The sequence below is a fragment of the Podarcis gaigeae genome (assembly GCF_964106915.1).
Source record: "Podarcis gaigeae genome assembly, chromosome: 2".
NCBI lineage: Eukaryota > Metazoa > Chordata > Lepidosauria > Squamata > Lacertidae > Podarcis > Podarcis gaigeae.
Window position 1 is genome coordinate 27,545,376 of NC_139679.1, and position 26,970 is coordinate 27,572,345.

The following is a 26,970-nucleotide window of genomic DNA, read 5'->3' on the forward strand; positions in this document are numbered from 1 at the left end:
GTTGGATACCAGCAACATTGTTAGGGGCAGACTTCAATAATCTTTCTTAATATGGCACCCTGTGCAAGGCCAAAATCTGATGCCCCAAAATGGATCTTCTCAATTTTGTGCCCCCTCAGCTCGGCACCCTGTGCAAGGGAAGGAACAGACCGCTCCATCCTAAATCCAGAGCTGGCATTGTCTTTCCTCTTAATTTGTTTAATTCCTCCTCCGTGACAATAATATATTGCCAGATCTCATTGGCTTTGTAACATCATGACATTATCCCCGAATGACTACTTCAAAAAGAAGGGAGTTGCTCTAGTGTTGTGGAACCTCTTGCCCCAGATCTGAAGGTGGCCTTCCAAGCCTTTCTATTTGGTCCTTGGTTCTCTTTCAAGCCTCCACCACTATCTCCAGCTCACGCTCCTTACTGGTCCTCCCCTGTGCTGTATCGCTCAGCTTTAGTTTTAAGCCCACCACATGGCATGAAAATAGGGTTGTCACCCATCCCTAGAAAAATGTGAACGTCCTTTCTTTGGAGAAAAGTGCCCTCTGTCCTGTTTGGCCTTCAAGTGGGACACCTTTTCTTTTTTTATGTTTCTATATTTTTGCTTATTTATTTACTGTTTTTAATTTTTTTATTGGTTTTCACATATTACATCACAATATCTTCCCCATCCCCCCATACATTTACATTTATATTTCCTCAGTCCGTCATATTATTCTTTTCTCCTTCCTCCTACTTCCCTCCGGCCCCACTCGATTTCCTCCACATTATACAATTTACAATAATCTTTGCATTCTACAGTCTTCTCAAATCATCTATATATTCTTATTATCTTTCCTTACAAATTTTTCTTCCATCCAGTACTTCACATTTTAATCTAGGCATATTAGCATATCATTTTTTGAGCAATATTTTGCCATATATTCATCAAAACATTTCCACTCCTTTTAAAATTTTTGATTCGACTGATTTCTTATTATAGCAGTTAATTTTGCCAAAATAAAATATTCATTTAGTTTACAAATCCATTCCTCCCTTGTGGGTATAGTTTGTGACACCATTTCAAATGTATTCCAGCTCCTCCTCCTCCTCCTCCAAACTTTGTGGGCAGGGGGTGGGTCCAGTGGGAAGAGAGCCAAGAGTGAGAGCGAGGGTTATTGTGGGATGCAGGCAGAGGGTGTGATCGGGCTGGGAGGAGGAGATTAAGAAAGAGAGTTTTTGCATGGGCAGAGGGTGGGGCATGAAGAGCAAGAGAGGGTGTTTACACAAGCCCGGTACATCCTGTGGAGAGCAGGGGAGGGAGATAGTTTTTGCGGGGACAGAGGCAGGGGGTTAAAAAGTGAGGAGGATGCACTTTGCATGGGACTGGTCCATCCATTCCAGTGGAGAGTTTGCACAGGCAGCAAGGAGGAAGGGCAGCCGGCCGAAGACCAAGATCGGAAGGAAAAGAAATCACTGAGCACAGCCAGTGGCGTAACAAGCCAATCAGGTGCCTGGGGTGGCCCAGGGGTGGAGCCAGCTGCCCGCAGGGGCGGAGCCAACCACCCCTGCAGGGCGGGGCAAGCCTGGGCAGGACACTCCATGGGGCCTCTGAGGAGTCTGCCTGCCTCCTCTCACTCAGCTGCCCTACAGCTGAGGGGGAGGCAGCGGGCGGACTATTTGGGCAGCGGGGAGCCTGCGCATGCCCAAGCCACCACGTCTCTCCCAGGAGAGACGCGTGGCTCGGGTGCACTAACAGGCCTCACAATGAATGCCACCTGGCATTTCGTCACCCCCCTCAGTGGTGACACCTGAGGCGCCCGCACCCACCTCACCCCCTTCCTCCGCCCCTGAGCACAGCGTAGCAGCTAAGATACAAGGGCACTTGCCCCGAAACTCCTCCCATGCACCAGTAATTTTTAGCCCCCCAATTCCTCCCACCTCTCCCATATTTTGCCCAACCTGTCCTTTATTTTGCCTGACCAAAGGTGGCAGCCCTACCTGAAAGCTGCTTCAGGTCTGATTCGTGAACTGTTGAGAAAAGGGGCCACACTCCTGACTCCGTTAGGGTGTTAGCATCTTTCATAATTCCCAATGCATATGTTGCCCTAGCAAAAGAGTATTCAAACCCAGATTATTATTATTTTTTAAATAGTCTTTTGATAAAATAATAATAACAGTTTCTCTCCCCCCCCCCCCTTTCATGGACATTTTCATATTTAGATCTCAAACATGTGAGCTTCCCTTGGGCTTACCCACCACAGTAAAGAATCTGGGTTCCCGAACAGTGGTAACAGGGAAAATAATGCTCAAGGAAATTGTTTAAACCCCAGAAAATCAAATAAATCCATCCCAAAGGATTTCTGAGCAGCCATTTTAAAAATATTTCCCATTCCTTGTGAGGGGTGGGTGACAAAAGCCCCACCCCACCTCCCCCAACCCCATTTATTGAACAGCCAAAAATCTGTGAGAAATTAAATTCAAGGCGGACGAGGCCAGATGATGTTACTGAAAAGCAGCTCTTTTCACCTCTCGTAGAGCTCGACAGAGGGCAGCGTGGGCGGTAACAGGAAATATAATATGCCGGGAATATTAAATTAATACTATTATGTCTAGGCCGAGATGAAGTACATTCCACATAAGTAAATAATCCTCAGCTACCAGCTCAGGTAGTTGGGTTTTTAATCAGCAGATTAGTATAAGGACAGGTTTGCAGACCCAGGAATGCAGCCCCAGGGAAAGGACCAGAGATATGGGAGGCAGGGTAACTCATTGCAATGAATAACAACAACATCTCTTAACATTTTGCCTCCCCCCCCCTTTTTTTTTTTTTGTTAGGGCCTTTGAATGGTTGCATAGGCCTTGTGATAGAAATCAAATACAATATATGCCACCACCTTCAGGAAGTCATGGAACTGTTCCTGGAACTTGGTCTTTGGATAGCCTTGTTAGATACTTCTTGCTGAAGCAGGAAATAGGTTTTTGACGAGAACGAGTGTGCACCTGTTTTCCTGATTTGTAAAAAAAGCAGTGTGGTCAAGTGGTTAGAGCACAGGTCTAGAACTGAATATATCCTGGTTCAAATCCCCACTTAACCATGAAGCTCACTGGATTAACTTGGATCAGTCTCTGTCTGTCTGTCTGTCTGTCTGTCTCAGAGAACCATGTGCATCACTTTGATAATAATAATAATAATAATAATAATAATAATAATAATAATAATAAAATAATAATAATAATAATAATAATAATAATAATAATAATAATAATAATAATAATTTATACCCCACCCATCTGGCTGAGTTTCCCCAGCCACTCTGGGCGGCTTCCAATCAAGTGTTAAAAACAATACAGCAATAAATATTAAAAACTTCCCTAAACAGGGCTGCCTTCAGACGTCTTTTAAAGAGAAGATAGCTGCTTATTTCCTTCATATCTGAAGGGAGGGCATTCCACAGGGCGGGCACCACTACCGAGAAGGCCCTCTTTGATGGAATGGTGGGGAATATAAAAGCACTAAATAAATGTGGCTCTTCCTTTGAATCAAACAGGGCTTTGGACTGTTTGGATAAACAAAGACTATTGCAGCCTGATTCCCCCTCCACAAGCCTTCCCAACTTATTTACTTCTTTCTCCATCTTCCCAGCCAGTTTCTGTCCAATTTCCTCAAGTGGGAGTAGGAGAGCCTTCCTTACCTTGGAGAAGCTGAGCAGGGTGTCGGGAGGAAGAAGACAGGAAGGTGGCTCTCCTTGGTGGCAAAGGGCAAACTCAAATCTTGAGTAATCCATTAGAGCCAGGTGGGACTTGTATTTTTATAGCACTCTTTCCATTTTGATTACTTCTTCAGTTCTCAGTTGGATTTTGTAGCTAATAATCATTATAAGGTAAATGTCTGGTTCCCACCCAGCCAAGAAAGGCAATCACATACCCTCCAACATTTCTCCCAAGAAAATAGAGACGTTTCATTAAAATGATGATAATAATACTCTGGGTGGCTTCAAACACATTTAAAAACCTAATAAAACTATACAGGGCTGCCTTCAGATGTCTTCTAAAGGTTGTGTAGTTACTTATCTCTTTGGCGTTGAGGTCACATAGCCTCCAACATTTCTCCAGTGGACATTCTAAGGAAAAGCAAGACCTTCTGGGATCAAATAAAAAACTCGAACGGCTTCTGTAAATTCAGGATGTCCCTAGAAAATAGGGATACTTGGAGGGTCTGCAATCAGCTGGTGATAATTATTTCTTGCCAAATGCACTTATAGCAGCTCCTAAGTTACTCAATATACACAAGCACACATGTGCCTAGTGCCCACTTAGCTAGCCTTAACTTTTAAGTTTGTACCCTGAGGAACAGTTGAAGCAAGAGTTGGACAATGCCTCTCTCCTGGGCATTTGACAGAGTATTTGACAGAGTATGCACACAACAACCTGAGACTTCTCCTTCACAGAAGTCATCACTGCTCTTCTCTCTTCAAGCCCCTTCTGGTTCTAGGTGGCAGCAGGGCAGGAGATGGTGGGCAGCTTCTTCCTTTGCTTCTGACATGTCCTGCTCTCCCACATCCATCCTTTGCTACATTTCCATGTTATTCTGAACCAAAGCCTTTCACTCAGTTCTCCAACCGTCTGCTTTGTGTTTCTCCCTTCATTTCAACAGAACTTTTGCCTGCTTCCAGAAGGCGGGCAACACTTTAACATGTGTTGCAAGGGATCATCAATCCTCTGCTCTTCGCCAGTTGTCCCTTGGCTTACCGCTAAGATGTGAGATGCTATCAGCCCTTTCTGCCCCTTCACCAGATGAAAATAAGAAGCATGACAGCTGCCTTCTGACTGGCCTCCTGAGAAGAAACCGCTTAAGCCACAAGAAATAATCAAAGAGGGTGTCCAGAGTTCTGGCTGGCTAATGACAGACATATGGAGCCCAGAGGGGAGCAGCAGGCCACAGGTAGAGTGATGGAGGAAGGGAGCGGGGAGGAGAGCTTAAAGATGGTTAGGAAGCAGAAGCCATATTTCAACTTGCTGTTGGCCCCTTGGAACTTTCCCATAGATTATTCTGCACTGCTGGACTAACACGTGACTCTGACTCCTTGCTACACCTCTGCTCAATCCCGGCAGCCATGGAGTTCAAGAGCTTCTTGATTTACATGTGGTTTGTGAAAGGATGAGTTTCAGAGAGGCAACCAATAAACCCTGATCCTTATTTGGGGCGGGGGCTTTGTGGCCTTTATACTAATGTGTTCTCTAACCTTCATGGCCCAGTTCATAACACATGTGTCTGATTTGCTATTCCCTTTGCATCTGAGGGTAGATGGCTGATAGGGCAAGCAGTGCTGAATTGAAATATGTTTATGATTGCTGGGGATGTTAATAAAGGCTTTGGCATATGCAAAATGCCAGCTTCAGCACTGCTGCGCAAACACCATTTCTAATTGTCCTTAGATGGTGCCTGTATACAGACCCTCCAACTGTCCTTATTTTCCAGGGACAGTCCCAGATTTGCGGAAGCTGTCCTGGTTTCTGATTTGATTCCAGAATGTCCCACTTTCCCTTAGGACGTCCCTATTTTCATCAGAGAGTGTGACACGAGAGATTCTTTGTCTTTCTTGTTTTAAAATGTCCCTGTCTAGCTCTTCAACTTTGTCTTGCTGTGTTCCAAAAAGAACAAAACAACTGTGCTGCAAAACCATTCTTAAAAAAGAAAACAAAAACAGGTTCATGATGCATCCATTTCTGCTATGTATTCACAAGCAGAAGCCCCAAAGCTTGGTGAGCCATTCCAACTGCCTGGGGATATGTTTTTATTTCCATTTTTAACCTGCCAATGCAATCAATTAAGTTCCATATCAACTCTACACGTTGTTTACATGTTCCATGCCTTACTCATCTAAAAGTAAATTACATTGAGACGCTGTGTCCTATAATTTAAAGATTGGGAACCCGTAGCCATCCAGATGTTGCAATACAACTCCAACACCATCCTTGACCATTTGTCATGCCATCTGGGGCTGATGAGTTCAGCAACATCTGCAACAACATTCAACTGAATATTGCACCTTTCTCCAGGAGACTTCGTTTTCTTACAAGACAGCCATACATGTAGGTAATGAAAACAGACATGACAGCAGCAGGCCATCATTTAAATGAAAGCATGTTGCACTCATGTAGAAAACAAGAAGTGGGAAGGTTCCTGATTTAAGGAATCCCAGAATGTGTATGGATAGGGAGTGCAGAACCTTCTATCCTGCAACACTCTTCCCATACTGCTTCCCTCTCATCTGGGATCACAACCCTAAATGGGAGAAGGATGCTTGAGAAAAGGGGCTGTAGGGAGGTAAACTGCAGTGGAGGGGGGAGGATGCTGTTCTCAACTCCTGTAAACACTTCCAGCAAAGCAGAGTGGGGATGGACCATATAGCTCAATGGTAGAGCACATGTTTTGCATCCAGAAGGTCGCAGGTTCAATCCCAGGCATCTCCAGTTAAAAGGATCCTGTAGCAGATGATGTGATGCAAGCCTCTGTCTGTGAGATCTTGGAAAGCTGCTGCCAGACAAAGTAGACAACACTGAGCTGAACAAACTAGCACTCTGATAAGACAGCTAGCTTCCTAGGTTCTCATAAACTCCCACCCCATTTTTTCTGTGACTGCAGCTGCCCATGAGGTTGCAGAGCGTAGCCCTAGGTAACTACTACTCCATTTCTCAGAAATTTGCTCGGGGAGTGTGGTAATTGTTCCCAACGCTTTTAGGATGCCTACATCTGTAAGGGGGGATTGCTCACCATTGTGGAATGTAGGTATCAGCAATAGGTTGGTTGTACCAAGCCCTGTTCCCTCCACTTCATCAAACCCAGGAGCAGCAGTGTGAATGGATACTGCTGTAGCCTGGATGTGTTCACATCATGGTGGATGGTCCAAGGATCTCACAGGAGCTATCTATCTTGATGGTCCCTGTGGCCAGGAGACCTTTTATCAGTTAAAACTGACACAGCAGCTTGGTCCCTTCCATGAGGACTGGGACATGATTACAAACATCCATGCCTTGTTCACTTTAAGGATATATTATTGCAACCAACTCTATCTTTGAACAAGGACTGGAAACTTTCAGTTTTTGGAGAATCCATCGTCTGCAGGATTATTATTGAGCATCACTTCTGCAGGAGTGGCTTCTCCCATATGAACATCTCCTCTTTAAGACGCCTTCTCAGAGGACCTTGCTCTGTGTTCCTATCTTACCAGAGGTGAGATCAAGTATCTGTAAAACTCTATCATACATCCATATTAATATGTGCAAAGTACTTTGAGCAATCTCTATGAATACTGAGTGTGACCGTTACTATTCATGTGGACACTTCCTGTAACAGCTTTTTTGTAAACAAAGGAAATGACCCAAGCTAATCATCAGTAGGAGGGGAGATTTGCGGGTCGTAATGGGTAAGCTATCGGTGGGGCCTCCCATTGTTAACGTCTCACTTTTTGTGCAGTTTTTTTTCATTAGAGTCTAGAAGAACAGGAATCAAATGTTCAAAAGCCAGCTTTCAGTGTTTCCTGAAACTTCAGTCCAAAGCAACATTTTGAGCCAAATCTAGCAGACGCCAAAGAGGTACTTTGCGTTTCCAGGTATACAGAGGAGGAGGGAAGTAAACAAGTGTTACATATGCATGATTTTCTTTTCAATTTAAATAAACATTTAAAATAACATTTTCTGTGTTTCTAATTTTCTGAGGGAAGGGTTTCTTCAGACTTTTGCTGCATGCAACTGTGCTGAAATTGACTTTTTTAAAGTGTCTAAGTAGATTTTGGTTTGTTTTTAATATGAGTTCTGGGAGTACACTTCATAAAATTTTGGCTATTAAGAGTACATTTCTTGAAGTCAGAAAGGTCGCAAAAGTTGGGCAAGACTAACAGGTTCTCATCTGTTGGTGGCACCCTTTGTTCCACATCTGAGGAAGAACGATCAGGACTCTGTGTTGATGTACTCATGTTAAGGTGCACAGGACTGAAAACAGACTGCTTTTTGTCCTTATACGATGAGCATCCCAGTCTCCTGATGGGGGCTCATTTTAATCTGCCTGACTTCTCACTCCTCAATTTCCCCTTTGAATGGGCATGCTTATATTCTACCTGGAAGGGCAGCGTTTTGCTAAATGTGTTATGGTTTGGAATGGTCCTATAACTTGGATGGAAAAACCTTCGTTAATTGAATTAGGGACTGGGGTCTCAGTCTTTGAAGCAGCCACAGACTAGATTTTATGAGAAGATGAAAAGATAATTATTTCTCCCATTTGAGTAAAACCTGGTGGTGGTTGTTTGTATTTTATTTTATTTTTATTTTTATTTTATTTTTTTAAAAAAAATACGTTCCAAGAGGAGTTTCCACTGCAGCTTCTTATTTCAACCCAAGAGGTTTAGCCAAGGTCAGCAAGAGGCTCCACAGAACCAAATAAAATGTCTGTTCCTCTCCCCATCATGGAGATGGCCTGCTTTATTTCTCCCTCTGTGCTCTTCAGTATTGCAGCATTTCTTATTACCGTATTTTTCACTCTATAAGACGCACCCGACCATAAGAAGCACCTAGTTTTTAGAGGTGCTATGATGCTCATGTACTGCTTGTGGGCTTCCCACATGCATCAAGCTGGCCAAGTGTGACCACAGTGCTGGCCACTGTCTCTGCGCAGCGCCCCTTCAGCGAAGCGGGAGGAGGAACAGAAGGGGCTCCGTTCCTCCTCCCACTGCGTAGGAGAGGCGCTTTGCTGAAGGGGCGCTGCGCAGCTCTCCCTCTCCTGCGAAGTGCCATTTGCTCCATAAGACGCACTCACATTTCCCCTTACTTTTTTGGAGGAAAAAGTTGCGTCTTATGAAGCGAAAAATATGGTCGTTAATATGGGCATCTATTGCTATTTAAGAAAGTGTGAGTGCAACGCTCCTAGGCATGCCTACACAGAAAGCCAATGAGACTTACTCTCAAGTAGATGTGCATAGGATTGCAGCCTCATTGTCTCAAAATCTTGAGCCCTTTTCAAGCATGTGATTAGAATCATGAGAGGGGGGAATGTAGAGCCAATGCTGGCCCTAGCTCCCAAATCATGGTTTTGTCACCCTGGACTAGAACTATTCGCATGTTATATCAGGGAAGAAGTCTGAAGAAGAGAGCCTTTTGAATTATTATTTTTTTAAAAAGGAACTGTAGTTACCTCAGAGAACTACAATTCCCAGGACCTTTGACAAAGTACATTTACCATACTTCTTGGGCTGCAATGTTGTTTTGTTGCTGCTGTTGGGGTTTTTTTTTTGTATCTTTAGTTTAGGTCTTGCTGTGATTTATGTGGATTTTTTCCCCAGTTTAGTTGTACAGTGGTATCTCGGGTTACATACGCTTCAGGTTACAGACTCCGCTAATCCAGAAATAGAGCTTCAGGTTAAGAACTTTGCTTCAGGATGAGAACAGAAATTGTGCTCCGGCGGCACAGCAGCAGCAGGAGGCCCCATTAGCTAAAGTGCTGCTTCAGGTTAAGAACCGTTTCAGGTTAAGTACGGACCTCCGGAACGAATTAAGTACTTAATCCAAGGTACCACTGTATATGTTTCATTTATTGTTTATAATTACTTTTGTTATGTTGTAGCTATGTGTTTCTCATGCTGCATAAAAGAAAACATTGCATCTATTTTCCGAAATACAGTTTGACAGACTGAATGATTCCATCTTAACAGGCACGTTAGTTTATCCCTTAGTCACAATGGATGCTTGTGCCTTATCTTTTGCAAGCAAAACAAACTAATAGTATTGTTGGGAAATTATTAAGAGCATAGAATAAGGTTGATATTGGGGCTGTGGAAAGAAAGCGTTTGGAAAGGCAGCACAGAAATAAAAGTGTGAAGGTACATATGCAATGTGGTTTTATGTGAATGATTACAGTGGTACCTCGGGTTAAGTACTTAATTCATTCCGGATGTCCGTTCTTAACCTGAAACTGTTCTTAACCTGAAGCACCACTTTAGCTAATGGGGCCTCCTGCTGCTGCCATGCCGCCGGAGCACGATTTCTGTTCTCATCCTGAAGCAAAGTTCTTAACCCAAGGTAATATTTCTGGGTTAGCGGAGTCTGTAACCTGAAGCGTCTGTAACCCAAGGTACCACTGTATCGCTATTGACTTTCTATGATATCTTGTGCACCACTTTGGAGGGCAATTGTGCCCTCAAAGACAGTCTATAAATGAAGTAAAAGTGAGGCATGTTTTGTACAGCTAAAAGGAAATATTCGGTAAGGATAAATAGAATGGACTGGAAGCAGCATGGGAAGTGGAAGCCATCATTTGAGTTAAGAGCGCTTAGCCTTTGGAATCAACGGCCTTAACAGTGCAGCCCCTAAGCATGTTAACTCAGAATTAAGTCCCACTTAGCTCATTGCATTTTCTCCCTAATGTGTGCTTAGAATTTCACTGTAAGTGTGTCTTGGATTTTGGCCACTCGCAGTCAAGGAACACAACAGGAACAAAGATACTGTTGGAAGGGGGCTTAATGAGAGCCAGAAACACGCACAAAAATGGAGTTTGGGTGCGGGAGAAGGAACTGTTTGTTTTTTTAACATTAATTGCAGGGGGGGGGGAGCCTATAAATTGTGGTAAAGTCTATTAAGTAGGCTGTGCAATGCCAGCTTTGTGCCAGCCGTCCATCTGAAACAGGTGTATTATTCCTAGTTCGTTTGGTTTAAATAAATTGCTTTTCCACATCTATTTATTAATCTTAGAATTTCATTATGCATTTGCTGCCACATTGTTAAAGGGTTTGGGTTCCTCTGGGACAGATTTGAAGGTATGCACAGATGCTTCTGCACAAGCCACTTTCACATGATCTTGCTGAGTTGCCATTGCAATGCTCCCACTGTTGGTCGTTGCGGTGAATAAATTTCGCCGATTGCCTGAAGATCTTCTACCATATGTGAGGGTTGGCAGTGCATCTCATGCCTCTTTTTGGTTCTCCAAGACACTTCCTGGGTTAAAACATGCACATAAAGACAGGACAGCACATGCTTGTGTTGTTTGGCACAACTCTCTTTGCAATCCGTTAAGGGTGATGGCAGAGAAAAGGCAGCACAAGATTGCTAGCTCCTGTGCTAGCCTCAAAAAAACATGAGTTTTCTCTTGATTTCACCAACATTTTTCTAAGTTCATAACCACAACTCATGTGCAGTCCCTGAAAGCATGTGCCGTTGCCCTGACCTTCCTTTATAATATAGAACAACTCTTCTTATCTGTCTACAGAAAATGACTTTTCACAGTAGTGGCTTGGGGTGAGAGGATCCCTCCAGTGAGTCCTCCTTTTTGGCCACACCCATCCCTAACATCAAGGGACGCAGGTGGCACTGTGGTCTAAACCACAGAGCCTAGGGATTGCCAATCAGAAGGTTGGCGGTTCGCATTCCCATGACGGGGTGAGCTCCCGTGGCTTGGTCCCTGCTTCTGCCCACCTAGCAGTTCAAAAGCATGTCAAGTGCAAGTAGATAAATAGGTACCACTCCGGTGGGAAGATAAATGGCATTTCCTTGCACTGCTCCGGTTCGCCAGAAGCGGCTTAGTCATGCTGGCCACATGACCCAAAAGCTGTCTGTGGACCAACGCCAGCTCCCTCAGCCTATAGAGCGAGATGAGTGCGCAACCCCAGAGTCGTCCACGACTGGACCCAATGGTCAGGGGTACCTTTACCTTTACTATCCCTAACATCACCTCTCCCAGATCAACTGCCACCCATGCTCCTATGTTTAACACCCTTGCCTTAGTCCTCTTTGCACCCTTCCTTGCACCCATGCTTTCTTTGCACTCTCTGGTGCAAATAAAATGTTGGGCATGTGTTGCATAAGGTTCCATAGGGCCCTGCCTTAGAGTAGGCTTGTTCAGAATCTGTTGGTCTCCAACTTCCACAGTCTCAGACACTGTGGTCAAGAATGAGGGATGATGGGTAGTGTAGTCCAGCAACATCTGGAAAGCAGCAAGCGCCCCACCACCACCACTTTCCCAAACTTGGGTTCTTCAGCTGTTTTTGGACTACAGTTCCCAACAGCTCTGACCAATGGTTCTGCTAGCTAGGGATGATGGGAGTTGTAGTCCAACAACAGCTGGAGACCCAGCTCAGCCCTTATTCTTCACAACTGGAGCTGGCTACTGGTAGATATGAAGTACCAGATTACATCGACACATTATAAACCAGATTTCATTGATCAGTGGAACTGTTTGAACGTTTTGCTGGGGGAATCCTTTAGTGGGGCTTTCTCCAAATAGGTAAGAAGTCTGGGCATCCCTGTTACATTGTCACAATACAAAACTGTGAGATCCTATCTCAGCATTTGAATGTTACTGTTCTGTGTTCACAACAACAAAAAAAGAGAGTGGGGCAAAAGATTGTGACATAAATGCCAAGGTGGAGAAACTGTGGCCCTCCAGATGTTGTTGAGTTCCAGTTCCAGGCAACAGCTGGAGGACCACCGGTTCCCCACAGCTTCAGAAGAGCATTAGAAACTAAAATTGTCACATTGGCTTGCGGAATATCTAAAGTTTCTAGCTGCTGTTAGCTGTGGTCTCACACTTGTAACATCTGTATCCATTCCTGGTGCCAAGTTTATATTTTCCCCACCCCCTCTCATGCTTGTTATTCCCCCTCTCTCCACCGCTACCCCTTCAGTGTGCATGTAAATCTCCAAAGGGAAACATACATCATAACTTTTGGCCAAACAGCTAATCCAGAGCAGTATGTTATAGCAACACCTGCAAAGCTGAGGAGTCTTTTTCAAGCCAAGACTATTGTCAGTGTGGCGCAGGTCTTTTGCCATCTAAGCTGTGTGGGGTGGCCATGCAAAAGCCTGAAGGCATTAAGTATACAGTACAGTGGTACCTCGGGTTAAGTACTTAATTCATTCCGGAAGTCCGTACTTAACCTGAAACTGCTCTTAACCTGAAGCACCATTTTAGCTAATGGGACCTCCCGCTGCTGCCGCACTGCCGCCGTGTGATTTCTGTTCTCATCCTGAAGCAAAGTTCTTAACCCGAGGTACTACTTCTGGGTTAGCGGAGTCTTTAACCTGAAGCATATGTAACCTGAGGTACCAGTGTATTGCGCTGGAAGTGGACTATTTTTGTTGTGTCCTGGGTACCATGAACTGCTTTTGTGTGACTGATGTTATTGGGGGGGGGGGGTTGGGGGAAGGGTAAACTAAAGTGCAAAGCTATCTATATTCAGAGGAGTAGGCAAAATAGGCATCTCTTTCCTGTGCCTTGATTTTTCTTCCATCACATATTCCTAGGAAGAGAAGGGGAGTTAACTTGTGTTAGGGTTGCCATATTTCAAAAAGTGAAAATCCAGACACAAAAGGTTTTTTTGCCAATTTTGTGGGGCTTGGGGGGGGCAAAGTTGTTTAGCTTTTTTTGCAGAATCTCAAAAAAAATGAAGTTTTTGAGCTACTGAAGGAAATTAGACATGGGTTTCCATATGTCCAGATTTTCCCAGACATTTCAGCTACTTTCTCCTGGACACGGTTTGGGAAATTTTGGGCATGTGGCAACCCAAACTTGTGTGGACCATCCATACCTTCCATTTCTAACCACACCATCATCTTACGCAGGGGAGCCAAGTCGGACCTGCCTTTTAAAGTGTTCCCTGCCCTAAGCCACTCTTTTCAGGAGAGTCAGGCTTGCTCCTACAGCACGGTCCTTAAGATAATTATACTATAGCAGTACTGGAGTTCCTGCTCTGCAATATACTTTTATTTTAACGCTTAATCAAGCTCTGGCTAACTAATGACATAATTTCAACCCTCATCGGTGTTAAGCTTCGAGACCCCCTGCCGTCTGGCCACACACAGTCAAGACACACCACTTCATTTCTGACCTCCCACAACCATCTCTGTATAGAAGATGTGGTCAAAGGAGTAACCACCACAGAAAATATGCTTTCTTCTCAAGAGTTTAGGGTCAAATGCTTTTATTCTACTGTCCATGGTGGTTGGTTGGTTTATTTTGACTTGGGATTGTTAGAAGAAGGACAGATATCTAATATATCTCACTCTGCTGTTTAACAAGGATTCCAGAAAATTTTCTGAGGCAGTTTGGAATTTATTTTTATTTTATTTAAAAAAAAAAAACATTTTCAGAGCTTCTCAAGTCACAGGGACATAACGTGGACAGTAGATGCAAACCATTCTTATTGTGTGTTGTAGTTTCTTTAAAAGAGAGAGAAAGAGCAGAAAAAGTATTTGGCATATGTCTGCTATAAAATATTCTTGTATATTGGGGTCTGTGGTTTATTTTACTAGTGGTGACTTGTTCAAGCCACATTTAGCCCATAAATATGAGATATGAGGTCACCCTACCATTTAGTTGTTACCCTGTCTACGCATTGCACAGCTGGGTAGTAATCTTTTAACTAGTGTCTGCCTCGGCGGGGAGTCCATTAAAATGAGAGCCAAAGTCCATTGGTCTTCGTGGGGGTTTGGAAATGGAAAAGGCTTTTGAAGGCCCTGAAGAATCTGAGTGAGGTAAATGAGCACTTTGGATCAGGTTCTTCTTCACTGGACCTTACAACTGGCAAAAAGTGCATTCTGAATGTCATTAATTGTTGTCGCATCCTCCAGAGAAGATTTTTTTGTGGGCGTGCAGAGGGATGGAGGAAGAAGAGAAACCATCTAGGTTGTGAGTCCTGGAAGACCTGTTCCTTGCCTTGTAGGCCTTTTCCCATCTGACCTGGGAGGGTGGGCCGTGATTGATTCCAGCTACAGAAAGTGAAGCTACTGAAGAGACCAGAGACCATCTTGATGGTCAGCCCTGGAAGCCGTGCTTCTTGCTTTGCTAGACTTTTTGCACCTGGATTGGCAGACTGACTCCAGCTACAAAAAAGTGAATCTGTTGAAGAGACCAGAGATCATCTTGATGGTCAGCCCTGGAAGCCCTGCTTCTTGCTTTGCTAGACTTTTTGCACCTGGATTGGCAGACTGACTCCAGCTACAAAAAAGTGAATCTGTTGAAGAGACCAGAGGCCATCTTGACTGTGAGTTCTGGAAGACATGCTAGCCTTGCTAGCCCTTTTTCCACATGGCCAGGGAGGGTGGGACCGTGACTGACCTCGGCTACAAAAGATGAGGCTGCTGAACAGGCCCTTCTGTTGCGATATTGTTCAGGGGCTTTTTGTTCCTCCTTGTTGATAGTATATCTTTTTATGATATGATTTTTGTGGAAATTTCAGTTAGGTTGTGTACTTTTTGATGTCTTATTATGGTTTATGACTATTATGTTTGCAATAACATAAATCTTTTTCATATTGTAAGCTGCCTTTATGGAAAGTCGGCAATGTTGAGGTGTATAATACATCCATTTACTACATACAGAAGTGTTTCTTCTTCTTCTTCTTGATATAAAGAGGAAGATTAACTTCCTCAGATTAGTCTCTTATACTGGGTTTTTTAACCATGGGAAACAGGAAATAGCCTAAAACCAATGAACTGCTTTTTTGATGGGAATAAAGATACCTTTTCCAAAGATATCAACTTACTATGGGATGCCCATGTTTACATTAGTTCCTGATGCAGTTTGCAGGAAAACTGCCAAGGAACTTGCATATCCACCACTCCCACTTTGTAAATTCAGGTGTTTTAAAATTAATATCTCCTCCACTTTCTTTCACTTGGGTCGCTATTATCTTCTGATACTTTCAAAAGGATCAAAAGGATGATGCCTTTTGCAACATCCGTTACAATTTTAGGCAATTTTGTGGCCTTTTACAAGTGGACAAGACTGTTCTAATGTATCTGTGTGGAGTTTATTGTCTGTCTCTCTGCCTGGTTATATGTCGCTTTGGGTTGCCCTGCACGACGGACAAACTTAGTAAATGAAATAAATGAGTCCCATTTGCACAAATATGGCACGAACAGGCAGACTTCACTGGATGTTACCCTGTGAACTGAGGTTTTATTTTGAAGCTGATATTTATATTTAGAATGAAATCCAAACTCTGACAGGTTCATAACTGCAGCCCTGCAGTTACATGGTAGTCAAGGGAAAAGGTGTATCCAATAGATCCCAGGCCAACTCAGCCAGGTAAAAAAGGTAAAGGTAAAGGACCCCAGGATGGTTAAGTCCAGTCAAAGGCAACTATGGGGTTGTGGCACTCATCTCACTTTCAGGTCATGGGTACCAGCGTTTGTCCACAGACAGCTTTCTGGGTCATGTGGCCAGCATGACTAAACCACTTCTGGTGCTACAGGACACTGTGACGGAAACCAGAGCACATGGAAATGGCATTTACATTCCTGCCACAGCAGTACCTATTCATCTACTCATGCTGGTATGCTTTCAAACTGCTAGGTTGGCAGGAGCTGGGACAGAGCAATGGGAGCTCACTCTGTTGCGGGGATTTGAACTGCCAATCAGCAAGCCCAAGAGGCTCAGTGGTTTAGACCACAGTGCCACCCGTGTCCCCCCAACTCAGCCAACCCTACCCTTGGAACACTGTTCCTGGGTTTTCCACTAGTTGCTACTGATGGAGATTCACCACATGTTCAACAGCCAATAGGAGGCTAGTTTAGCTGGCAGAACTTGATGGAGCAACACCTCCACTCAATTTAACCCCCGCCATTCCCCCAGTCTGGTACGAGAGTATTTTATTGCTCTTTTAATCTCTTAAGGGTTTCTGAGCACTCTTATTTTTACCCTTCTGGGATCACTGTAACTCTTTTTATGCAGCTGTATCTTTTGCGCTAATGTTGTATTTTCTCTGATTTGATGTTTTATTCTGTAATTCAATTTGTGTTTAAATTTTTCTTGACTTGAAGGTTTTGTATGTCTCCTAGAGGACTTGGTTCACTGACAACAAATATGTGTAAATAATAAATACATCCACAAATTCCTTTTTTTATTATTCAGTGCTATAGCTCAAAAGTAAAAATGCAGATGTGTAGGGTTCAAGCATGAAATAAAACAAATCCATGCAGGGAACACCATAAAATGCAAGAAATTCCCGCAAATTCACAGAAATTCAGTGACACAATGTTTTTCTGCTTTGCTGCTGTATATTTCCCCTTCCGAATGTCTGTCAGGTGGTTGATTTGCAGAAATTCAGAATTGTGAATTATGATTTAAATGGCTGTCTCCCATCCACCCCCAGCAAAATACATCAAGGGAAATTGTTCAAAAATAAAATTCTCCATGCCAGGGAAACTGGTAGAGGGCCTTCTCAGCAGTGGCACCTTCCCTGTGGAATGCCCTCCCATCAGATGTCAAAGAGATATTTATACAACTATACAACTTTTAGAAGACACCTGAAGGCAGCCCTGTATTGAGAAGTTATTTGATGTTTTATTGTGTTTTTATATGTGCTGGAAGCCACCCAGAGTGGCTGGGGCAACCCAGCCAGATGGTGGGGTATAAATAATAATAATAATCATCATCATCATCATCATCATCATCGTTATTATGTCATGCACAATGCAACATTACCACTTACTTACCTTTCCCTTAACTAAAATGTCCCAACCTTTACTCATTCCTTTGATCATTTCAGTGGCTCATTTCTTATTCTTATTCTCTTGGTTATTTTGGTTGACCTATTTACTATTATTTTACTTTATTTATCAGAGTATTTCTAAACTACCAACTCATTTGAAAAATATCATGGTAGTGTACATTAAATTCCGTGGCGGTGTAGAGTAAAACAATTAAAACATTGTGAAATTATAAAATCATAAAATACAGAACAAATTACCAACACTGAATCATATTAATTCTCTAAAAACATGCTCAGCACATGGCAAAATTATTATAAGAATATTTCTAAACCATCAGCTCTCTCATTACCAGTAGTTCATTTTCCCCTTACAATTTTAGCTTGGGGAAATTGTCTTATGAATGCACTGATGTTAAGATTGTAAGATACTATTTGGGTCAAGGTTTGAGAAGCAAGGCTGAGCCAGAAGCAGTGAATCCTGATCCCACAAAATGCTGGGAAATTCACTTGATCCTTTCTTGAGAGAAAAGTTACAGGAAAACACCATTCAGAACGACCTTGTGAATCAGTCTTTGGGTTTGGAGTGTGAACTGAATGTGAGGTAAAGAGCTTCTCCCAAATTATTCCCTATAATGGAGGACTTTGCCCTTCTTAAGGTGGCATCTGAACAAGGAAATTCTGAGGGATAACAGGATTGACCTTAATGGCATGCCAAGACAGAGGTGAATGCCCTGGGAATGGACATTTGAGAAGTACTAATACATACCAGTACAGCCAAAAGCCGTTTTCACACTGCCAAATTAGGAAGAGTCATCAAATTCAGGTTGGTGCATGGAAAAGCTTTGTGGAGCAGGCGCCTCTTGCCTCCTTCACCCTGGCAGTCAAAATACCAAGGGAAAAGACTTGGGCCAGATCATAAAGTTTCATTTAAACACACGGGCTCAGAATCTGGCACAGAGGCCAAGGGCAAGGGGTTGTTGCCATAAAGCAAAATCCATGAGGAGGAAGTGTAGGCTGAACAAATACCTGAGGCTCTAAAGAAGTCTGCGCACCCACCCTGTGCCAACGGTCTCCCATGTGTTTAATAGGTCCGAAGTGAAACGAAAAGCCAAGGTAGCCCAGAGGATAATAGGGAGGGGTCTTGTTCGAGCAAGGGCAGGCGAGTAGGTAGATGGGGAGTCCTTTCCAAGTCTTGCACAAAGTCTCCGAAGAGGGAAGCCAAGAAAGCTTTTAGGGTTTCTGGCAAATCTAGTTCTGGTGGCTTGGCCCGAGGCTGTTACTCCCTCCCTCTGGCACTCTGGGATTCCCAACCTGTTTCTCTTTGACGTCATGGGGTTGAAAGTCGGCACCAGAGACGAGGTACCAGCTTCAAGAGACCGCGCCAACCCCGCCCGCTTGAACTTGCTAAAACGGGACTCTGTGGTAAGCTGCCTTTTATAGAACTATAAAACCCAAAAGTTCATGTTCAAGGACTCGTGCCAGTTCAGTTGGAAAAGGGGCCAGGCTTGGCCACTGGCACCATCCTTGCCGCCGATGCTACTGCCTGACTGTGTGGGTCTGTTGATTTCTACTCGTAACTTCCTTTGAGAGGGAGTTGAAGGCAAAGGCAAAGTGGCTTGTTTCTGAGCATGTCCACACATTGCATTTAAACCAGATTGATACTCATTTAGCTGCTACCACTGGAGCCAACTCCAGGAAGCTGGCCCACAATAATATATTTGTGGGGCTGGGCCCCCACAAAGCCAATGGGCAAAGTTGAAGCCCTTTGTTACAGGCACCCACAATCTTCAGCAGACTGCCAAACAAGGGCATCTTCTTCTCAGGAGAAGAGAGATCTCGAGCAGACAATTTGCAGATTTCTTATCAAACGATGGCGACTTTCCAGGGGGTCCTCTAAAGAAATAGAACTGGTTTCAAACCAGTTCGAAGGCTTGCATGTAGTTGTGCCCACAGAAAACACCCTGCGCTCAGAAGAATGGAGATGACGAATGGACTGCATTAAGGATACCTAACAACTGAGGAGTCCATTTCAATAAGTCCCTCTCAGGATGATTGTCATTTCCAGTCAGTCGTGGTTTTCATATTTGTATCCTCCTGGAAGCATTCAAATAAACAGCATGTTAGTAGCAGATGAGTGGTGGTTGCCTGTTTCTTAGGCTAAAGGAGTGGCAGCTTCTTCTCATACTCTCCTCCCCTCTATTTTCCCTGAAGGTGAACAAGAAGTAATTAGGTATTTGAACTATATATTTTTCCTATCACCATCATCATGTGCAATATAAAGTGCCTTGCACCATTTGGCAACTTTACCACACATGGTGTAAGCCACTTGCGTGTGGATCGGGTAAGCCTCTTACCACCACAAACAGCATAACCACCCACTTTTAATGGTGGGGATGAATGCCTCAGCATCTAGGGACACATCAACCACTTTGAAGTGGCCATTTGGTGTCTAGGACATTTTCACTACTCCTGGAAAAATGATGCTGAACAGCCAGAAAACTGTCCCATTGTTAACAGGAAAAGCAGGTGGCTATGTTGCAAACTTTGAACCTCAGGGTACATGGAAAAAGAGATGTGGTAATGATGTTTCATAGCACAAATCCTGAACAGCATTGTAAATAATGTTGAAAGGTTTTATAATATTAATACTATTAATAATAACAATTTATTTTTACTCTGCACATCTGGCTGGGTTTCCCCAGCACATATAAAAACAAGAGCTATCAAGTGGTATGTGCAGTGCTTTTTTTCTAGAAAAATAGGTACTGGTACTCACCATGAGGGACGCAGGTGGCACTGTAGGTTAAACCACAGAGCCTAGGACTTTCCGATCACAAAGTCAGTGGTTCGAATCCCCGTGATGTGGTGAGCTCCCATTGCCCAGTCCCTGCTCCTGCCAACCTAGCAGTTCGAAAGCACATCAAAGTGCAAGTAGATAAATAGGTACCACTCCAGCAGGAAGGTAAACGGCATTTCTGTGTGCTGCTCTGGTTCGCCAGAAGCGGCTTAGTCATGCTGGCCACATGACCCGGAAGTTGTACGCCGGCTCCCTCAGCCAGTAAAGCAAGATGAGAGCCTCAACCCCAGAACCGGCCACGACTGGACCTAATGGTCAGGGGTCCCTTTACCTTTAGTCACCATGAAGTTGTAACAGTAAGTGCCACAGTTTTTAACATAAAAAAGAAGTGCTGGTACTGCGTACCCATGTGTACCCCCTAAAAAAAAGCACTGGGTATGTGATATAACAACAGTAATGTAGCCATCTAGATGTTGCTAGACTACAACTCCGATCATTCCTGACCATCAGCCATGTTGGCTGGAACTGATGGGAATTGGAGTCGAACAACCTCTGGAGGCATGTGGGTTCCCTATCCTTGTATGAGAATAACCCCTAAATGTATGTCATGTCTTAGGAGGGAAAGTAAGACTGTGGTGTTTGTTTATTTGTTCCACCTCACCCCAAATGCTCCCTGATTTAAGCAGAGGTTCTAGCTGATATAATGGCAACAGCTTTTAAAAATTAAGAATCCGGGGACAGAAATTATCATAAACTGAAACCAAGCCATGAATTTACACCCACAGCAGCCAAGTGGTCCAACCTCAAATACAGTGTGGACAACTTGCTCAGCTGAACATATACACAGAGAGCCCAGACATACATGTGCACACACTGTACAGAAATAATTGCATGCGATTTCTGGGAACAGGCCGTCCCAATACACACGATTATCAGGCTCAGTTAATAAAGCGCACACTTGTAATGCTGGGCTCCATGTCAAGAACAACATGAAATAACACTGCACCCACCCACTAAGAACACCGAATGTGTCACAATCATCTGTGTCATGCTTTTAAAAATATCTCCACCAATGGGGCCCTTAAAAAAGAAAATTGATGGAGAGAAGAGAGAGAGGAATAATTACGGTGTTTTGTAAATATCCGACTCTGCCAGGTGGAAAATGTTTGCATCAGAGGAAAGGATGCCAGGGGAAGCTTGTTCCTTTTGTGCCGCAAAGGGGGGGGTGGGATGGGGGAACTCGATTTGCAATTACATGAGCCTTCCTGAGAGGCGTGGTCCATGGCAGAAGGAGAGAAAACCACAGAGACAGAACCTAAGGGAGGTGACTTTCTTGGCTGGTGGAAATCTACAAAACAGGGGCAGCCTGGAGCAGAGATTTTTTTTCTTTTTTTATGGGAGTGAAGGGATTAGAGACTAATTGAAAGGTTAGGGAAGGATTTGGTCCTCCGAAAGGTTTCCGCTTTTTGTTCTCCCGTTTGTGCCCAGAGGTGTGTAGCACATTTTGGCAGCACAACCTGAAACTTAATGCAGGGATTTAGAGCCCAATCTAAATCTGGATCCGAGTTTCTCAGCGTGGCGTACAGGAAGTGGGTGGTTTCTTTTTTAAAAAGGAGGCTGTAAGCAACGCTTGCTGTGCCTCTGACTGGGGAGAGACTTGGACAGAATGCCTGCTAAAACAGACACCATGCCTAATTGCTTCTTCTGCCTTGGGGCCTCCCCCCCCCGCCTCCACTTTCCATCCATCTCCACTGCTTCTTTCTGATAAATGCAGGGTGTGTTCCCCACTCTGCCACACTGCTGCCGGATGACTTCTGGAACAATCGCTGGAAAATCCCACACTGCTGTAGAGCTTGCAACTTCCCCAGTGGCAGCTCGGTGCTAAATCAGATTTACAGCCAGAACCATGTGGCTGGAAAAACATACATACATGCATGCATAATTTTATTTGTACAGTCATACCTTGGGTTACAGCCTCTTCAGGTTGCGTTTTTTCGAGTTGCGGACTACCGAAACCCGGAAGTACTGGAACAGGTTACTTCCGGGTTTCGGCGGTCGCGCATGCAGAGAAGTGCTAAATTGAGCTTTGCACATGCGCAGAAGCGCTGAATCACACGGATCACATTCTCAACCCGAGCGTCCACTATATGCCAACTTTCCACAGTTCAAACCATGCTCAAGGCAGCTTTCAACATGAAGAAAAATATATACAGACCCTTCCAAGTGTCCCTATTTTCCAGGGACAGTCCGAGATTTACAGAAGCCGTCCTGGTTTCTGATTTGACCCCAGAATATCCTGTTTTTCCTTAAGATGTCCCGATTTCCATTGGAGAAATGTTGGAGGGTATGAAGTTATACGAACCCTGAGCCAAGGAGATAAGTAACCCTACAACCTTTAGAAGACATCTAAAATCGTCCATGTATAGGGAAGCTTTAAAATGTTTAATGTTTTAAGATATGGGACAACCCAGTCTGATGGGTAGGATATAAATATAAACATAAATATAAATATAAGTAGTAGTAGTAATAGTATTGAATTGTTGTTGTTGTTTAGTCGTTTAGTCATGCCCGACTTTTTGTCCCTATTTTCATCAGAGAAATGTTGGAGGATATGCCCTACTCACCACTTGCTCATACCTTTGGAGGGTCTCCTCGGCTGCAGTGAGTGCCATTAGAATCTGGGACTGATAGTCCCAAATCACTGGCAAGAAAAAATACCATACTTTTCCATGGATTAGATGAGGGGTGGTCTTATACACGGATAGTGCACAGGGGGGATGTGTGATTGATTGGTGCCGCGGCTTGGTTGGAGATTGTCAGTGACTTTTTGGCATGTTATTGGTGGATGCGTCAAGGGCTGGTGCTTATTGGCTGTTGCTGCGGCAGTAGGGCGGGAGATTGGCGGCTTCTGCTGGCGCTGGGACAGACTGTAGGTGGCTTTTGCAATGCGTGCGAGCGGCAGCGTAGGTGAGGCGGGTGAGTGGTTTTGGACAATCCCCCCTTAAAAAAACAACTCAACAACTATGAGTCACCCTTCCCCCAAAAAACTCAACAACTCAGGGCAAGGAGCCAGTGCGGTGTAGTGGTTAAGAGTGGTAGATTCGTAATCTGGTGAACTGGGTTCGCGTCTCTGCTCCTCCACATGCAGCTGCTGGGTGACCTTGGGCCAGTCACACTTCTCTGAAGTCTCTCAGCCCCACTCACCTCACACTGTGTTTGTTGTGGCGGAGGAAGGGAAAGGAGAATGTTAGCCGCTTTGGGTAGTGATAAAGCAGAATATCAAATCCAAACTCTTCTTCTAATTTTTTTTTAAAAAAAACAACAACTCAGGGCAATCTCCCCCCCCCCCACCATTTTCTTAATTTTGTGTCCCCAAAAATAAGGGGTGTCTTATACTTGGGGGCATGTTATACACGGAAAAATACGGTACTCTGTCTACACAGACTCCATGCTCATTATCTCCTGCACCGCTTTTCCCCAGTTCTGCCCCATGTTTCTGGGCCTAGGGGCAGGGCCACAGGGCAGCAGGCGATGTTGCTTTGTGAGCACCCTTCAAGCTTCTTAAACACTTGGATCGAGCACCTGCAAAAAAACCTGAGCCTCTGTGAGTGTTCAGTTGGCGCACCCAGAAAAGATGCAACTCCTTTAGCGGTGAGCATCAGGTTGCTTGTTCACCCCGTAGTGATCTGTGTGCAAGGTGATGCAGCAAACTTAATGTCTGAACAGGAAAGCAAACTTTCCTTTGACTTCCTGCCACTTGGTTTGGTTTTTTAAAAATGAAGCACATGGACAAAACCCAAGATTTGGGAACATCCGCAGAAAGTTGCATGGCAGCAGACAGATGGATATATATATATAGTGCTGAGTGATAAGGAAGAGGAAAACCTATCCCATGCACACACCGATACTGGAAATTAAAAATGGATGTACCCGCTGTGACTTGCCGGCTATGCACATGTGTCGATGCCAAACACATGGAGAGGGTGTAATTCAGTTTTTCCTAGCAATCTGGGATTGTACAGGCCTACCACATTCTTGGAGTTTAAGCTGTCCCAACTGTGCGATTGCTGTTTTATGGCCTTTTTCATTATTAACCTCTCTTTTTTATGGTTTAAAGTGAGTTTGGCACCGGTGGAAACAGCCGGGATGTGAATATCCTGGACAAATGAAGTCCTTACCTAATTTAGGCAAAATTCAGAGAGCAAGCTTACCCACAGCTTGTATGCCCCAAATGTATCTTAATGCTTGTGGAAAGCTGCAGACAACCTTTAAGAGCCATTTATACAGCAGGGCAAAGCATTCAGTCAGCAACAGTGCCGGATTTACATATAAGCTAAACAAGCTATAGCTTAGGGCCCCACTCTCTTGGCCCCCCCCAAAAAAAATTAAAGGCAGAAAAAAACTGGATGTACATTTCCAAAATATAAGATAAAAAACAAATAAAATAAAACCTACATACAGTTAGAGCTTAATAATTATTTCACTATTAATATTATTGTTTTGTCGTGTCTGACTCTTCATGACCCCATGGACCAGAGCACGCCAGGCACTCCTGTCTTCCACTCCCTCCTGCAGTTTAGTCAAACTCATGCTGGTAGCTTCGAGAACACTGTCCAACCATCTCGTCCTCTGTCGTCCCCTTCTCCTTGTGCCCTCCATCTTTCCCAACATCAGGGTCTTTTCCAGGGACTCTTCTCTTCTCATGAGGTGGCCAAAGTATTGGAGTCTCAGCTTCAGGATCTGCCTTTCCAGTGAGCACTCAGGGCTGATTTCCTTCAGAATGGAGAGGTTTGATCTTCTTGCAGTCCATGGAACTCTCAAGAGTCTCCTCCAGCACCATAATTCAAAAGCATCAATTATTTGGCGATCAGTCTTCTTTATGATCCAGCTCTCACTTCCATACATCACTACTGGGAACACCATACTACTTCTTAATTGTATTTCAGTTCAACAATTACTTTGCTAAAATACATATTTTGTTATGTGCAAATGGCTTTAGATACCTATTAGGTCCATAAATTACCATATAGCATATATTCAACGCAAAAACCAGCGACAATTTGTTGTTGACAAAGGCAGCTAGACATATAAAGGGCACCATTACCTTCAGTTGCTTAGGGCCTCATCAAACCTAAATCCGGCCCTGGTCAGCAGGCTGATGGTTGTGAAAAGGGGGGCCATTTTTCCTTCTGTGTCTATCCACCATTTTGCAGCCTTAAGCCTGGGCCCACATTGCAGGGTCTAATGCTGTCAAAAAGCTGTTCATCTGACCATATATAAAGATAGAACTGAAGAGCTGGAAGGGATCTTGCGGATCATCTTGTCCAACCCACTGCAATGCAGGAATATGCAGCTGTCCTATATGATAATAGAACCTGCGACCTTGGTGTTATCAGACCTGCTCTAACCAGTTGCCTAAAGAATTGTTTCTTTTTGTTTTCCGATGTATTTCTTTTCAATTGAAAAAAATAAATGATGTGGCATGAATAAATTTTTATTCTGAATGTGTGGCCGAGAGAAAGAAGTTTGAGAACCACTGCTCTAACCAATACACCACATTACCTCTCCTAAGAAATGCCACCTGATTTGTGCAACTCTAAAGAAATGTTACAAAATTGGCATTTTACGGATTCAAGCTCACTCTGCAAAACATCCCTGTCTTTCTTTAATCACCGCCCACAGCATGTGAGTTGCCGTCAGCAACAATCTTTGTTTTGGTTTATATCTTAATTGGATTTATATATATATATATATATATATATATATATATATATATGCTTTCGTAGATTTTCACGGGTACAGGAATGCAGGTTTTGGTGTCCTCGGGTGTCTTCCCGTGTAAAAGTTGGGGTGTCTAGGCGACGTTTCGACGAGGTCTCACTCGTCATCTTCAGGCTGGTGCTTTCGGCTTCTTGTTACTGGAACAGAGCGGGATCTCAATGTTTGAGTTCCTATAAATACTGTAGAGGGGGTGTGGTGTCTAGCCTCCAATGTTCTGGGCAGAGAGGAAGTTCCCAGGCTAGTGTGCCTTTTCTTCTTTTGTTCCTTAATTACTTGAGAGATACCTTGAGTGATTTCTTGAGTGATATCCTGAGTACCACTTAGGTGGGTCATTAGGTGTGGATTAGTTGCTAAAGTCTTTGTGTCTTGACCTCTTGAACTTTGTGAAGAGTTTTCCTGAGAAGATGGCTGTATTGCACTTAGTTGTGCTTTGGCTTGGCTTCGTGTATAGGGGCGAGCTGTGGTTTTGTGGCTTGTGTCAGCCAGATCTGTGTAGGGATTGCAGGGGGGTGCAGCATCCGGAGGTGCCACCATGGATTGGCTACTGGATGGTGTCAGTAATTCATCTGTGGAGAGGGTCTGGGTTTGGGTCTGGTGTGGTTGATTGGTGTTGGCGTTCTGTGTGCCTCTGGATCTGGTGTCAGTTTTTGTGGGGAGGGCTAATTTCCAGATGTCTGGCAAGCGGGATGTGTCGTCACGCTTGTTCATGTTGTGAGGGTGTTTCTCTATCTCGATGGCTTCCATGATTATTCTCTTGTGGTGATGTTCCGTGTTAAAGAGCAATTTGGAATCTGCAAAATTAATTTCGTGTCCTGTTTCTTTCATGTGTTGGAAAAGAGAGGAAGTTTTTTCTTCTTTTTTGACGGCATTCTTGTGTTCTGCGATACGTGCATTTATTCGTCTGTTTGTTTGTCCAATGTACGTGGCTGGGCAGACTTTGCAGG